The sequence below is a fragment of the Pseudorca crassidens genome, unplaced genomic scaffold (assembly GCF_039906515.1).
Source record: "Pseudorca crassidens isolate mPseCra1 unplaced genomic scaffold, mPseCra1.hap1 Scaffold_72, whole genome shotgun sequence".
Lineage (NCBI taxonomy): Eukaryota > Metazoa > Chordata > Mammalia > Artiodactyla > Delphinidae > Pseudorca > Pseudorca crassidens.
The window spans coordinates 827,501-842,500 of NW_027136324.1; positions in this window are offsets into that span (position 1 = coordinate 827,501).

Sequence of the window (15,000 nt, forward strand, 5' to 3'; positions counted from 1 at the left end):
TGAGAACTCATGGATTTGGAAGGGATGTTGGACTGATGTTCGCGTGCTACCGGATCCCACTCCCACAGGGATAGCTGCTGCACTGCCTTTGGCAGGCCATGGTGGGTGGGGGTGGTGTCTCTTCTTCTGTATCGGTAGAAATGATTTGAAGAGGAGGCAGGATGGGCATAGGTCCACTGCCTCACACCAAGGCCCTTTGGGAGCATTTCAGTGAATCGGGACAGAACATGTTTCTCCGTGCGGGGAGGGAACCGGAATAGGGCACCCCGAAATGGACCGCTTTGGCACACAGATGAGTTCGAATTGAAGGCGCTTCAGAAACGACGGGTGGGCGACGAGGACGCTCTGCCGCTCTGCCTCTCCCTCTTCTTCCTGACCTGAAAGGAGGACCAAGATCTTCCTCGAGAAGAAGCTCAAGCTCAGAGCCCGCCCTTTCGAGTGACTCCTGGCTTGGGCTTCTCCTGCGTGGGGGTCACGGTGCACGCGTTCCTCAGCCGTGGGTCGCTCTCTTCTCGAGCTGTCTTTTGGGGACAGGGGCCTCTCAGGCAAGAACTCAGAAGGATCGTCGAGGGAACGTCGTTTTTCCTCTCCCACGACTGATGAATGCAGACAGACACACAGGAATCTCGCCCCCCGCTTCCACCCCCGCCCCCCACCCCCCACCCCAAGTGAGAGGAGTCGCCGGACATCCTTGGGGTCACACACAGCCAGCCTCCGTGGCTCTTCTATGTTGCCAGGCTCCCTGGCCTTCACTGCCCCCGCACACCCCCCGTGAAGTTGCATCATCGTTCATAGTGTAAATGCTGTGAGAAGATAAGCTTTTCAAAATAAAATTCTCCCTGTCTTTCCTTCCCAAGAACACCATGAACACCTACTGTCATGTGCAGTGCTTATGGACCCACCTGGAGCAGAGGACCCTCTCCGACAGACACCCTCCCCACCCCACCCCACCCCACCCCACCCCACCCCCAGGAACTCACTTGCTCCGAGTCATCGAGGAGAGGGTGTCTGGTTCCGTGTCTTAAATGGGTGGGCCAATGACACGTCATCTCCTAGTAAGCCATCGGGTTCACCGGTTCGGGTTCGGGTTCGGTGGCATGAAGTACATTTACGTCCTCCTTGAGTTTGACTTTGAAAGTCTTGGGGCCCTGAGTAGGCCGCCCCCAAACGTGCCTCCGTGGCATAGAGAAGTTTTGGAATTAGACTGACAACACCACGAGAGGGACGCTCTGACTCTCTTTTACTTCTCCCCTCTGAAATCAGGAAGAAAATCTCTCACGTGAAAGGGGAGGGGGGCGGGAGGTGTAGACACCATGACGAACTGAACCGCCCTCATGTCTCATGAAATGTTCACGAATCATCTAAGTAGGACTGCTCCTAACGAATAGAGGGCATAGATGTTAACGAGATAAGAATGTTTAAGGGGAACTCTCCCCCCAATGATTGTTTTCCATAGGCCGACTTCAAGACTTTCCAACATCTCTAGGCTTAGAGGTTGGCTAAGTGCCATTGGCAGGGTGAAATCTCAGCGAGTGTCTACATCACCTCCACATAAGATAAAATACTGAAATGTTCATGGCTCCACAAGTCTAAGGGTCTCCCTGCTTTGGACCTCTTACGGAGGAGAGACTGAGCATGTTTGGTTCCATGCCTAGATAGATCTTGTGCTTTAGGGAAAGAGTGTACTCGGTAGGAGCCTAGACTTCTACAAAGTATTCCATATTCACACTGTTCACTGTGGTTGGCTTCCTTACTTTCACTGACTGACTGAAGAAAAAAAAAAAAAAAAAACAGACAGTGTCCAAGGACGAGGCATTCCAAAGAAGGAACGGAACGTGTGTGGTCCAAGCTACCTGATGTCGCCATCCTCATGGTAGGAAGAGGACTTTTTTGGGGGAGTGGGGAGGCAAAGTAGAAGATATGCAGATAATGTTTGGGGGAAGGAGAAAGAGATTTTAGTCCTAAAGGTGGTCACTTCTCAATGGAAAAGAAAGAAAACGAGGGACAGGCTAAAAATGGGCACAGACGATTGGAAAAGGTGTGTGAAGAAAATGGTCTTTGGAAAGGAATCGGATCCGTGGTCAGGACTGACTGGATAAGATGAGGATGGATTCAAAGACAGAAATGAGTTTTCGTATCAACGTGAAACAAGTGCAAAAATAGAATTTAGTTGTCTCTCTATGTTAAAAGGACAAGGTTTGGGTTTGGGTTTAGGGTTTGGGTTTTTCTTTCATCAGTCTGCTCTGTCCATCATGAGAGATTAGATTAGATTAGGAAAGGTTTCTTCCTTTATCTTTAAGGAGAGAAGGAAGGAAAGAAAGAAAGAGAGAGAGAGAGAGAGAGAGAGAGAGAGAGAAGGAAGGAAGGAAGGAAGGAAGGAAGGAAGGAAGAAAGGAAGGAAGGAAGGAAGGAAGGAAGGAAGGAAGGAAGGAAGGAAGGAAGGAAGGAAGGAAGGAAAAGGAAGCAAGAAAGAAAAGCTTATGCCTTGTCAAAAGTCATCACTTATTTTCTAGGTTGCCGTTATCAGGTCTCGGAGGACTCACATCAGCTTAGTCCTCTCGAGATTCAAAGAACCAGGTGTGGCTCGGAACTGAAGAAGAAGCTTCTCTCTCTGCCTAGCAAGTCTCTCCTTGGGATGTCGGTGACCTGGCTAGCGAAGCACTGTTTCACAGTGACCTATATCCGATTAAGTGCTTTACAACCTTTTGGATATTTTGGACACACTTGCCCCCCGGTTGAAGGACAGGTGAAGTCCTTTGGACTTAGAACGCACTTTGAGTTAGGATGCAGGAGGAGAGGGCCCTCGAAATAGCCCAAAAATGTGTTCTCTCTCCTGAGAAACGAGAGAGATGAAACTGAGTACGTTTCTTGGAGAGCTTCGATGACACGGGAAGCGTCGTCAAAGAGGAAGGAACAACGTGAAGTCTACTTTGGCTTGTGTCTGTACACCGATGTGTTCTAACTGTTCCAGACATGATGGGATGTTTCTTCCTGGAAGTCTTCTCTGCCCTGGCATAAAGGGTTGTCTGTCGTCGTCAAAATGGAGGCTCACACGAAAGGGACGGAACCCAGTATCAGGGAGGTGTTCTAACCGACGTTCACGCCAAGGCAGCAACAACAGCCTGTTGAAAGGTGGTGGGGGTGGCGGGGCACACGTGGATCGAGTCCATTCTGTCCTGTCAACAGCCGGTCGGGGCTATGGCAGACGGGAGACGGCGGCCCGGCCGGTTGGTTACTCCCTGGCCAACCTCCCCCCTCCCCCACCCCCACACTCCACCTTGCATTCCTTCACCCACCCATGGTGCCTTGAAGATGACCCCAATTGTACATAGACATTGGCGGGAAGATTTCTACAGTCTACCGGCAACGTCTGACCTGTCATGCTTGTAACCCTGGGGGGGGGGGGGGTGGGGGGTGGGAACTATTTTTCTCTCTGGAAAGAAAACCTCCTCTCTCTGGACCCTCTGAACCCCAGCCACTGGACTTCATTCCACTGCCACTTAGTAGGGGTCATCCAAACATTCTTGTGGCCGTAGGTATGTCTTCCGTGTGGGTTGAAGTCTTCCCTCACTCACTGCAAGCCTGATGTCCTCACCGTGGCACAGAGACTGTTAAAAAAACAAAATGTGTTTGCCACTTGGGGTCTACCTTCCACAGCCTCCCCTGTGATCAGATCACGGCACCCGCTTCGCTGGGCAAATCCTACAATCCTTCACAGAAGCTCTTGCAAACTTTTTGGAACCGTCACTCGTCCAGTCACGCTCGATCATCAGGCAAGGTCGGCAGAAGAACTGATGAACAGGATGATAATGTGTATGACTACTTGTGTAAAGTAGGACGGATTGGGGAAGCGGGGGATAACTTAGGGGGTTGGGATGACCATGTACACATGACTGTACATAAAATCGGTAATCAACAAGCAAGCGCCTCCTACTATATAGCACAGGAAACTCTACTCAATACTTTGTAATAAACCTATGAGAGAAAAGAATGTGAAAAAAAAAAAAACCCTACGTAAAATACCTTTATATATATATATATATATATATATATATATATATATATACACACATATATATACATATACACACACACACACGTATGTAGGTATATGTATATACATGTATGTATGTATATATATGTATATGTATATATGGAGGGGGGGAGAGAGAGAGAGAGAGAGAGACAGAGAGAGACAGAGACAGAGGCAGAGACACTGAGACAGAGAGAGACAGAGAGAAAGAAGAGACAGAGAGACAGAGGGATTAGGACTGATTCTTAAATCTTTTGTTTTCCAGGTACAAGGAAAAACAAAAACAAACCAACAAAACCCAATTTTCTTTTTTCTTTTTTCTTTTTTTTTATTTTTAAAGATGGACCTCCATTTGGTAACTTATACCTCTGTCAGCAGGATGGAATCACTGATCTTTTTCTCCCTACCTTCCTTAATTCAGAAACTCTCAGTGAGGCTTCTTATTTCCTTGGCAACCGAGTTATTTGCATACGTTACTTGGAGGCCAAAATTATGTTTCCATAAAACGGGGATACTCACTTGTGGATATGAAGTTCTGGAGCTACTCGTTTCCCTTAGGGTGTTGTTCTTAACCTGAAAACTGGACTGCATCCCGAAGTTTTTTGAGTTCCCTCCAATATCTGGCTACGACTCTCCCCATGAACGTTTGCCATTTTCTCCCACCCTTTTGACTTGGCCTCACTGAGAACTAAAATGGCCCTTTGCCTGAAGCTCTGCAAACGGAAGCTAGAGAACTTGACGAAACGGCCACAACGGCTCCTATGGAAACAATCCTCGTGCCTGTTTCTTTGAGAGCCACTCCGAAATTTGAACCAAACACCCGACGACATCATCAGAGGTGTTGCAGACTTCTAAAGTTGCTTCGACCCTGACATCTAGAAATCTCCTACTTCACTCACTCACTCACTCACTCACTCACTCACACACACACACACACACACACACACACACACACACACACACACACATCCCTACACACACGAGTCACCAGCTCAGCTTTAATATGTTCCAAGGAACTTTCAGAGGAGGGAACTCTTGGGCTCCAGAGTAGGCCGCCCCAAAATCTGCCTCCATGCTCTATTGATTATTTTGAATTCAAGTGACTTAAGAACCGGCCAGCACAAGAGGGACACACTGGCCCGCCTTTCTGTCCTCCTGCGGAGGAAGATCTCAAGTGAAGACATCTGCTTCCATGCATGTCCATGATTCTCAAATGGTGTAGTGGGGTTTCCTGGGTTAGGAAAAGGAGGGGACATCTTTTGCCTGGAAAAAAAGGCCTGTTTCTCACACAACCTCCTCCCATCCCTTACCTCTCTCCCTCCTTCCCTCCCTGCAGTTTGGAGGGGACAGCCTAAGGGTGGGGAAATTGGGGAAAGAAAAAAGACAAAGCCATTCATTAAAGAGAAGCTCGAGGCAAAGTCAAAGGCTCCGACTTGACCGGAGAGCTTTCTGCATTTGAATGGAGCGATTGAACGAGGCCCTGCCGAATGAATCGTCCGGACCTCCCCTCCCCTCCCCCGCTCCTGGCAAAGGTCAGTCCAGGGGACTTAGGAAGGAGCTCTGGAGAAGGAACGGGGGTGGGGGTGGGGGTGGGGGCGGGACCAACAGACAATAGCCGCTGCCTGCCTGCCTGCCTGCCTGCCTGCCGGGCTGAGGCCTGAGGCCTGAGGCCTGAGGCCTGAGGGTCACCACGCTGGCTCTTGCAACACAATCCCTTCCAGGAAACTGCTGTGATGACTGTTTGGCAGTGAAGGATCAACTCTGAACTCTCTTGGCCTATTTCTGCAAAAGGCCCGAGCCTCAGCTACGACAGATTCTCTGGGTTTCTTGGCACAGGGACTGACCCGCACCCTCCCGTCCTGTCAGATCCTCCTTTGTACACACGCCTCCACTCACTGGAAGGGTTCTTTGGCCTCGTCCAGAAAACGAACATACAAAAAGAAACCCACAAACAAGACTGAAATGATGTGTTGGTAGTTATGGGAAAGAAACCTGCTCCTCTCACACACCTGAGGGCAGGAAGCGAAGGCAGGTTCTCGGCCGGAGGGGGACGGGGTGAACCGAGGTCGGTCAGCGCCCCCCTCCCCCCGCTTCTCTCCCGGGTGACGTGGGCCCCCCTTCCCCGCCTCTCTCTGCGCCCCCCATCCCCACCCCGCCCTGGTTCTGATATTTCACTCGGGAAACTTCTCTAGGCCGGCCGAGATGCCAGCTTGCTGTCCTGCCGTTTCATGTCCATCTCTATCAGCCATGTCCAAAAGGCACGGGAAATCATGGACAGCAGATAGCGCACCCAGAGTTGTGTGTGTGTGTGTGTGTGTGTGTGTGTGTGTGTGTGTGTGTGTGTGTGTGTGTGTGTTTGCTGGGGTTTCTGTCTGCGTGTGTGTTTGCTTTTGGTTTGGCTTTTTTTTTTTTTTTCTTCGATAAACTCGCCCCATTTGGGAGTCGGGTGGAACACGGCGGGTGTCTCCTGGCCTGCCGCCCTAACAAACCCCAAAGAGACTCATTTTGGGGTCTCGGCCAGCCAGGTCCCCTTTCTTGGAATTCTGGTTTCATAAATCCGTCTCGTGTCCATGGAATTCTCAGGTCCAGCCATCGACCCTAAGGACGGGGAGGGAAGGTTTTGTCCCGGGGACATCTTCCTTCCTTGCCCGCCTCCTCGGGGTTCCGGACGCTTCGGTATGCTGACGTGCCGTGCCCTCCTCAGCTCCACCCCGACCCCCACCCCAACCCCCCAACCCCCCACCCCCCCGTTTTTGGGAACTCTGTGAACAGGGGTGGTGTTTTTCACAGCCAAACACACTCTCACCGTAAGACCCGGCCCTCGGAGGACTCCTTGCTATGAATGGACCCGAGGTGACGCGGGGAGTCGAACGGCTGAGGTCCACGCAGAAACCTGCACGCGGACCTTGACAGTGGCTGTTTTATTCCTCACTGCCAAGAACTCTCTCGGAGGTGACCGAGACATGTCTTTCAGGAGGTGAATGGACACGTACGTAGCCTGGGGACGAGCCGTAGGTAACATGCTTTCTCGGAAGAGAAAAACCATGGACGGGATGAACAGGTCAGCGGGGTGGTGGTGGATGGTGGATGAATAGGCGGAGGGCAGAGGACGTTTAAGGCAGGGAAACTCTCCAAAGTTAGGATCCTGATGGTATGAAAGCAAACGTTTTGCATAGGGCACTACCTGAGATGGGGTGAATCGAAGGGACCTACCTCTATGGGCCACCACCCCCTCCTCCCCACCATGAAAGCGCCCCAAGCAAGCCTGCTCTTTTTACCCCAGTTGAAGACCCTTGCTAAAGCCAGAAGGCAAAAAATGACCATGAGAAATCTGACCAGCCGTCGCTTGGGACAAGAGTGAGGCCAATGAATCCAGTGAAAAGTTGACAGAGGGGCCTGGGTCCCTCGGCTCGACCCCTTCACGGAGAAGCCAAAGCCTTTTACGCAGGGATGAGCTTTGACACACCTAGGTTTCTTCGGCCAGTGCGACGTTCATGAAACACGCTAAAGGAAAATGATCGATCGATGTGTTTGCCGTCTGCCTGAGCGCACGCGATACGAAATAGAAACCGGGGGAGGGGGTGTGTGCTGACGTTCGGGGTCTAATGGGAGAAACCTTGGAGGGTTTTTGCCCTTAGGGTGCCTTGGTCTGGGGTTGACTTGTGTGCGCTGAGAACGAGGGCCGTTATTGAAGACCCTGTGCAGATTTTGGACACCATGATCCATGGAACCCTGAAGTTTTTGGAACCTAGAAATCTTTGGTCCTGCATTTGAGTTGGGAAATCTTCTCCTTGACAGAAAGAAGCACACAGGAGGAGGAGGAAGGAGGAGGAGGAAGGAGGAGGACGAGGACGAGGACGAGGAGGACGAGGAGGACGAGGAGGACGAGGACGAGGACGAGGACGAGGACGAGGACGAGGACGAGGATGGAGGACGACGAGGAGGAGGGACGAGGACGGGGACAAGGTGGAGGAGGAGGACGAGAGGAGGACGAGGAGGACGAGGAGGGGAAATGGAACTGCATGATGAGCAGATCAGGCTTTTCGATGTCAGCAAGGCACCCGCCGCCCCAGTTCTCTGGGTGAACTGTCTTGATCTTGCACATCTCCTACCAGCCTCCGAAATGTGAACACAGCCTGCGATGGCCTGACTGAGACTAAGGCCAGTGGACTGGGATGAGGTAGACCCTGAAACCAAAGGGAAGGAAAAAAAAAAAAAAAGAAAGAAAGAAAAAACAGAAAAGCCAAAACGGAAAACAAACAAACAAACAAAAAAACGGAAACAAACAAACAAACAAAAAAACCCCAAAAAATAACAACGGGGGAGGGGAGGGGGAAGTGGTCTCTTTAAGAATACAAACCGGTGGAAGGGCTCCCTCACCCAAACACTAATTCGCCGTCTCCTTCGGGACCAACACGAATCTTAAAAGTCTTTCCCCACAGATAATAAAAAGCCTTAGCCATCGGAGGAAATAAACGTCACCTATTCCAACGGTTCTTTATAAATAAGCAAGAGAGCGAATTTTCGATTGCACTACCTGCTTCGTGGCTGACTAAAAGTTTTTAAATGAAAGCTATGAAATCTCTGGTCATGTCGATCTCTAGGTAGGTAGGTAGGTAGGTAGGTAGGTACGTACGTACGTACGTACGTACGTACGCACGCATGAGACAGACCTACAGACATTTTGGAAAAGGACTGGGGAGTGGCCTAGGGCCAAACAGGCCTTGCCAGCTAAAGAACAGAGGCCCTGGGGGCCTGAGTCTCAGACACACACCCGCCCACCCACCCACACCCACCCACCCACCCACGTACACACGCGCGCGCGCGCTGCGCGCACACACACACACACACACACACACACACACACACACACACGAGGCTCTCGGGAGTAAAAGATTAACTTTACCTCTGTTGACACCACGACTATACCTAGTTGTCCCAAGACGAGGAGCTCCACTGTACATTTAACCCTTATCTGTTCCTGTGCTTTCTTGCAGAAAATTCTCATGTGCTTCTTTCCCCTCGTGGAAGCGCTTGCTATTCCCCATAGGTAGCCACCGTGCAACCAGCTGCTGCAGATCCGAGAATTTGGAGGATTCCTGGAAAGGATCGGTGATCCCGAGACAAACTCTCCCTTCCGTGATCAGAGCAACTCGGGGCGGTGTCTCTCCCCCCCAACCCCCCCCCCGCCCCCCCCACCGCCTTCTCCCTTGTGTACCAGCTATCTCTTTTAATAAAATAATAGTAATGATAATGATAATAATAATAATAAAATAAATTTAAAAAAAAGTTTTGCTTTGCTGACCTTAGAGTCTTGTGGAAGCGATCTTCGTTTCTATGGCACTGCTGTGCAAGAATCTGGGAAGGCCCTGGTAACAGGTATGTCTGTAGCTACCTTCTAGAGCTGGCCTGTTCCTACGTACGGATCCGAGTGCCACAATTAACTTGGGAAAGAGCTCTCTTGAAGGGCTTAGGAGGAAGCACTCCCGAATTATTCAGTCTACTAGAGAGGGACCCAAAGGGTTTTGCAAGTTCACGTGATCTAGGATGAACCCTCCGGCTGAGAATAGCCAGGGTCAACGTATGGGTTTTATGAAACTAGGCATGTCTTTGGGGTGATCGGCATTCGAGGTCATCCTTTTCTTCTATCTACGTCGACCCCAAATCCAATAAGTTCACGGGAGTGAACCAAGTTCGTCAGCAAGGAAAAGAACTTGGGGATGATGGCTGACACCGTCTAAAGTCTCAGGAAATGTTCACGGGTCATCTCGTCGTCATGGGATTTAGAACAAGTGATGTCGATAGCTCTAGGTGGAGGAACTCCTTAAGAAAGGTTATGTTTTTTGGTATGTCTACTTAAAAACAGTTTCTCCCAGACCTTTTGGGTCACTTTAGGAACTTTAGTGTTGGTGTAAGCGGAATGATGGGGAGGGAATTCGTGGAACGTCTAGATCGTTTCCAAAGATGACCTACGGAAACGTTCGTGGCTCAACAAGTCTCAGTGGACCTACGTCGGTCTCCTTATTACAGAAAGACTAAAGATGTTCCGATGTATGAGTCCACACCTCTAGCATCACTTTGGGGAAAAAACATTTTAAAAAAGTGATGCTGCGTGAAAATGTACGCTTCTAGGCGTGATGAAATGGAATCATCCATTTGCCGGTCCAGAAACACTGGTGTCACAGACCCCGTTCACCATGGCTTCCTAGTTCCTGTTCGTGACCGATTCAGGTTTCTAAGCGTTCCGAATTCTTATTGTCTTTTTTTTTCTTTTCCTCTCCATTCTTGTCTCAAAGAACTGTACGTTCCAAAAATATTTTTTTTTACCTACCAAATCATAGATTGTCTGTTTGTTCCAAAAACTTTTAGGTTGAGAGATTTTTTCTTTCTTTCTTTCTTTCTTTCTTTCTTTCTTTCTTTCTTTCTTTCTTTCTTTCCTTTCTTTCTTTCTTTCTTTCTTCCTTCCTTTCTTTCTTTCTTTCTTTCTTTCTTTCTTTCTATCTATCTTTCTTTCTATCTTTCTTTTTCTTTCTTTCTTTCTTTCTTTCTTTCTTTCTTTCTTTCTTTTCTCTCTCTCTCTTTCTCTTTCCCTCTTTCTCTCTTTCTTTCTTTCTTTCTCTCTCTCTTTCTTTCTGTCTTTCTCTCTCTTTCGCTCTTTCCCTCTCTCTTTCTCTCTATCTCTTTCTCTCTCTTTCGCTCTCTTTCTTTCGCTCGGTCTCTCTTTCTCTCTCTCTTCCTTTCTCTCTTTCACTCTTTCTCTCTCTCTTTTGCTCTTTCCCTTTCTCTTTCTCTCTCTCTCTCTTTCTTTCTCTCTTTCTCTTTCTCTCTCTCTTTCTCTCTCTCTTTCTTTCTCTCTTTCGCTCTTTCCCTCTCTTCCTCTCTCTTTCTTTCTCTTTCTCTTTCTCTCTCTCTCTTTTGCTCTCTCTTTCTCTCTCTCTCTTTCTCTCTCTCTTTCTCTCTCTTTCTTTCTCTCTCTCTCTCTTTCTTTCTGTTTCTTTCTCTCTCTTTCTTTCTCTCTCGCTCTCTTTCTTTCTCTCTCTTTCTTTCTCTCTTTCTCTTTTTCTTTCTTTCTTTCTCTCTCTCTTTCTTTCTCTCTGTCTCTGTCTCTCTCTCTCCCCCTCTGTCTCTCTGTCTCTCCCTCCCTCTCCCTCTCCCTCCCCTCTCCCTCTCCCACTCCCACTCCAACTCTCACTCTCACTCTCTCTGTCTCTCTCTCTCTCTCCCCTCTGTCTCTCTGTCCCTCCCTCTGCCTCTCCCTCTCCCTCCCCCTCTCCCTCTCCCTCTCCCACTCCCACTCCCACTCTCACTCCCACTCCCACTCCCACTCTCTCTCTCTTTCTTTCTGTCTTTCTTTCTTTCTTTCTTTCTTTCTTTCTTTCTTTCTTTCTTACTTTCTTCCTTCCTTCCTTCTTTCCTTTCCTTTCCTTTCGTTTCCTTTCCTTTCCTTTCGTTTCCTTTCGTTTCCTTTCGTTTCCTTTCCTTTCCTTTCGTTTCCTTTCCTTTCCTTTCCTTTCCTTTCCTTTCCTTTTCTTTCCTTTCCTTTCCTTTTCTCTTCTCTTCTCTTCTCGTCTCTTCTTTTCTTTATTTTCCCTAACGAAAAGGTTCAGTTTGGGCCTCCAGTTCACTTTCCTCGCTGGGTTGCTTGTTTTCTGGAAGCTGAGTGGTGAGAGGCCTTGGTCTGTTTTGGATAGGCTCCCCTTACGGGATGTGCTTGGGCTTGTCCTAGGCCTTTATACGTCCACGTATACCTGTGCCACAAGCACACGCGATGCACGTACGTATACTATACGTGCACGCTTTTTCCTTTGTTTTGAAGGCCAGAGTAGTTGTACGGCTTGACTTCTTCGCTGGTATGGTTTGTCGTGGTCTCGGTGGGGCTACAGTCCGTTGTCGATACTTACCGCATTCCACACACACACACACACACACACGCACACGCACACGCACACGCACACGCACACGCTCGCACTCGGGGTGTTGCATTGAGTAGATGTGCCCGAACTCAGTTTCTTTAGTGGATGGCTATGGACTCCACCCTCGCCCCCCCTCCGCCCCCCCACCCGCCCGCATTCCCCCGAGCCCCGCCTCCCCCATCCCCCACCCCCACGCCCACCCCCGCCCGTGGACTGTGGTCAGTCCATTTTGAAATCCATGTTTTCTCGTGACCGCGGGTGCGTTTTCCCCACCCACGCACCCATGTGTTGTCTTTGGACTTTGTCGCCGTCCGGGCAGAGATAGTTGTTTGTTTCCGCTTGTATGTGTGGGGTCGGAGGGTATCCTTCCTTTCCTTTCTAGGTTCTGGGCTTTGCGTGTCTGCTTCCGACAGACCTCCACCGTTCGAGAGAGGATGAATTCCTGCGTTGTTCTCTGAGTGCTTGCCTGGTTTCGGTTTGCCAGTCCCCGCCTTCCCTCCCTCCCTCCCTCCCTCCCTCCCTCCCTCCGTCCGGGCAGCCGGGGATCTTGCTCGTGACCCTCTGGGCACCCCGTGCCGGCCGCCCCGGGCCCCGCCGGCGTCTCCGTGGGATTTGCCCCCGCCGAGGAGTCGCGTGGGGAGCGCGTTTCCTTCGAGGCGGCCTCCCGGCGACGTCTTCCCAGCTTCCCCGGCCACCCCCCCCCCCCCCCCCCGTCTGCTGCCGGGGTCGCGCCGTGTCGTGCCGTCCCGGGAGCTAGCTCCGAGACGGACGCCTCGGGGCCGCGCCAGACGCCCGCCGGCTCGCCCCGGCGGGCCGAGCTCGGGCGTTTGGGCGGCCCGGCGCTGCTGCATCCTCGGTGGCCGGCCGGCGACAGGGAACCCGGCCCGGGGACGTTGGAGCCGTTGTCGGGAGCCACCTGGCGGCCGCTTTTATATTGTCCCTTGTCTCTGGAGCTTCGGCGACCTTCGTGAGGGCTGTGACTCGGCCGCCGGGCCCGAGGCAGAGTTCCGGGAGCCGGGCGACGCTGGCGGTGACTGTCCCGGTGGGGCCCAGGCGTGGGCGCCTCCTGCTGTCGCTTGAGATTGGGCGTGCAGGCCTATGAGGGTGTGACTGTCGCCGCGCTCTCGAGCCGGTCTGTGGGGCCGCCTGGCCTGGTCGACCAGCATCCGGCCGCGGGGACCGACCCGGCCACCCGACCCTCCTTCCTTCCTTCCCTCCCTCCCCCCCCCCCCACCGCCCGGTCCCCACAGCGCCCCGCTCCGGAGGTGGGGACCGGCCCGTGCCCGTGCCCGTGCGTTTAGGCCGGTGGAGGGCGCGACGGGCTCGTTGGCGGGCGCGCGTGGGTCCCGGTGGTCGGATTCTTTCTGACCGATGCTTTTCCGAGTCGGACTCCGGAGGTGGGGACCGGGCTGGGCCGCGAGGGGTGACCCGGAGAGAGAGGCCCGGGCCCGGGTGCGGTCCCTCGTGGGCTCCGGTCGCCTGGGAGGTGCCTCCGTGCGAAAATGTTTCCAAGTCCCCCTGGGTCCGGGGACGCGGACGGGCCGGGACCTGCTCGCGCGGGTGGCCGGGGAGGGCGCACCCGGCCCTTTAGCGGGCCCACGTGGGTCCCGGTCGGCGGACGCGACTTTTTCTCACCCTCCCCCGCCCCCTCCTCCACCGCGAGTCCCGGCCGGGGTGGGGGTGGCGGTGGGGACCGGCCCGAGTCGTACTGGGTGGCCCGGATAGGGCGGCCTGGGCCCGGGCGCGGTCCCTCGTGGGCCCCGCTCGTCAGAGGCGGCAGAGTGGGATAGTTCCTTTTCTGTAACCAAGTCTTCGCCCGGGGACTCGGAGGGACGGCGGTACGGTACCTGCTCGCGCGGGCGATCCGGGGAGGGCGACCCCGGCCCGCTCGCTGCCTCTGCCACGTTTTCCCGCCCCGCCCCGCTCCACTCTGCCGCCCCCCCCCCCCCCCCCCCGCTCCTCGGGTCGACCAGATGGCCCCGAGAGAGCTCCGGGGCTGCTGTGGATGGGGAAGTGTTGGGGAGAGGTAGCCGGGCCGAGGTCCCGGGGAGCCCCCCCGAGGTTCGTGGATGGGCCCCGCTGCCGGGCGCCGTGATTTTTTTCGCCTGAAATGGGCCTTTTTTACCACCAGATAGGTGCTGACACGGTCTCCTCTGGCATCTCTCGCTGGGGGTTCTGGGACTCTGGACGCGCGCAGGGCGCTGGGCTTTGGACCGCCGTCCGGCGCCCGAACCGGCCCTTGCCACTTGAGCCGCCCGCTTGGGCCTGCGCGCCGGCTCTCGTGTGTGCGCCCGGCTGACCCGACCCGCGGTGCCGCCTCCGGTCTCTGGCTCACCCGAGGGCGGCGGGGCGAGGTGGTGCGTGGGTCTTCTACCCCGTGTGACTCCCCTTCCCCGCCGCAGGCACCCGGTGGTGGCTGAGACGACCCCAACCCGCAGGCTCCGTGCCACGTGTCAGGCGTTCTCCTCGCGGGGTCGTCGGCCACTGTTGCCCGAGAAGGCAAGAGGGAGCGAAGGGGGGGGCTGGGTGCCGGCTGAGGCTGAAGCAGGCTCCTCCGGTGAGGGTCCTCGCCGTGCCCCTCCTCCCTCGGGGCCCTCGTGGCCCCTGGCTCTCTGGATTGACTGATCGATGTGGTGATGTCGCGCTCTCCTGGGCCGGGCCTTAAGTCGCGCCAGACGAGGGACGGACGTTCTTGGCGAACGGGACCGCTCTTCTCGTTCTGTCCGCGGGCCCCTCGCCTCTCTTGTCACGCCCTGCCGGCCTGCCGAGGGGTGTGTGGGAGGCAGGGGTGGTGGTCTCCGGCCCTGACCTGCGGTCTCCCGCCTCCTGCCTCATGGCGTGGGCGGGGCCGTGGTCCTCGGACGCAGCAGACGCTCTCGCTTCGCCTCCTTGGCGTGTGCCTCGCGGGCGGTCCTCCCCGCGTCGGTGGGGGCCGTCCCGCCGCTGCGCCGCGCGCCCGCTGCCGGCGCGTGAGCGTGACTTGCTCGGTCCTCTGTGGTGCCCCTGGAGCGCTCCAGGTCGTCCCTCAGGCGCGCGAGGCCGAGCGGTGGTGTC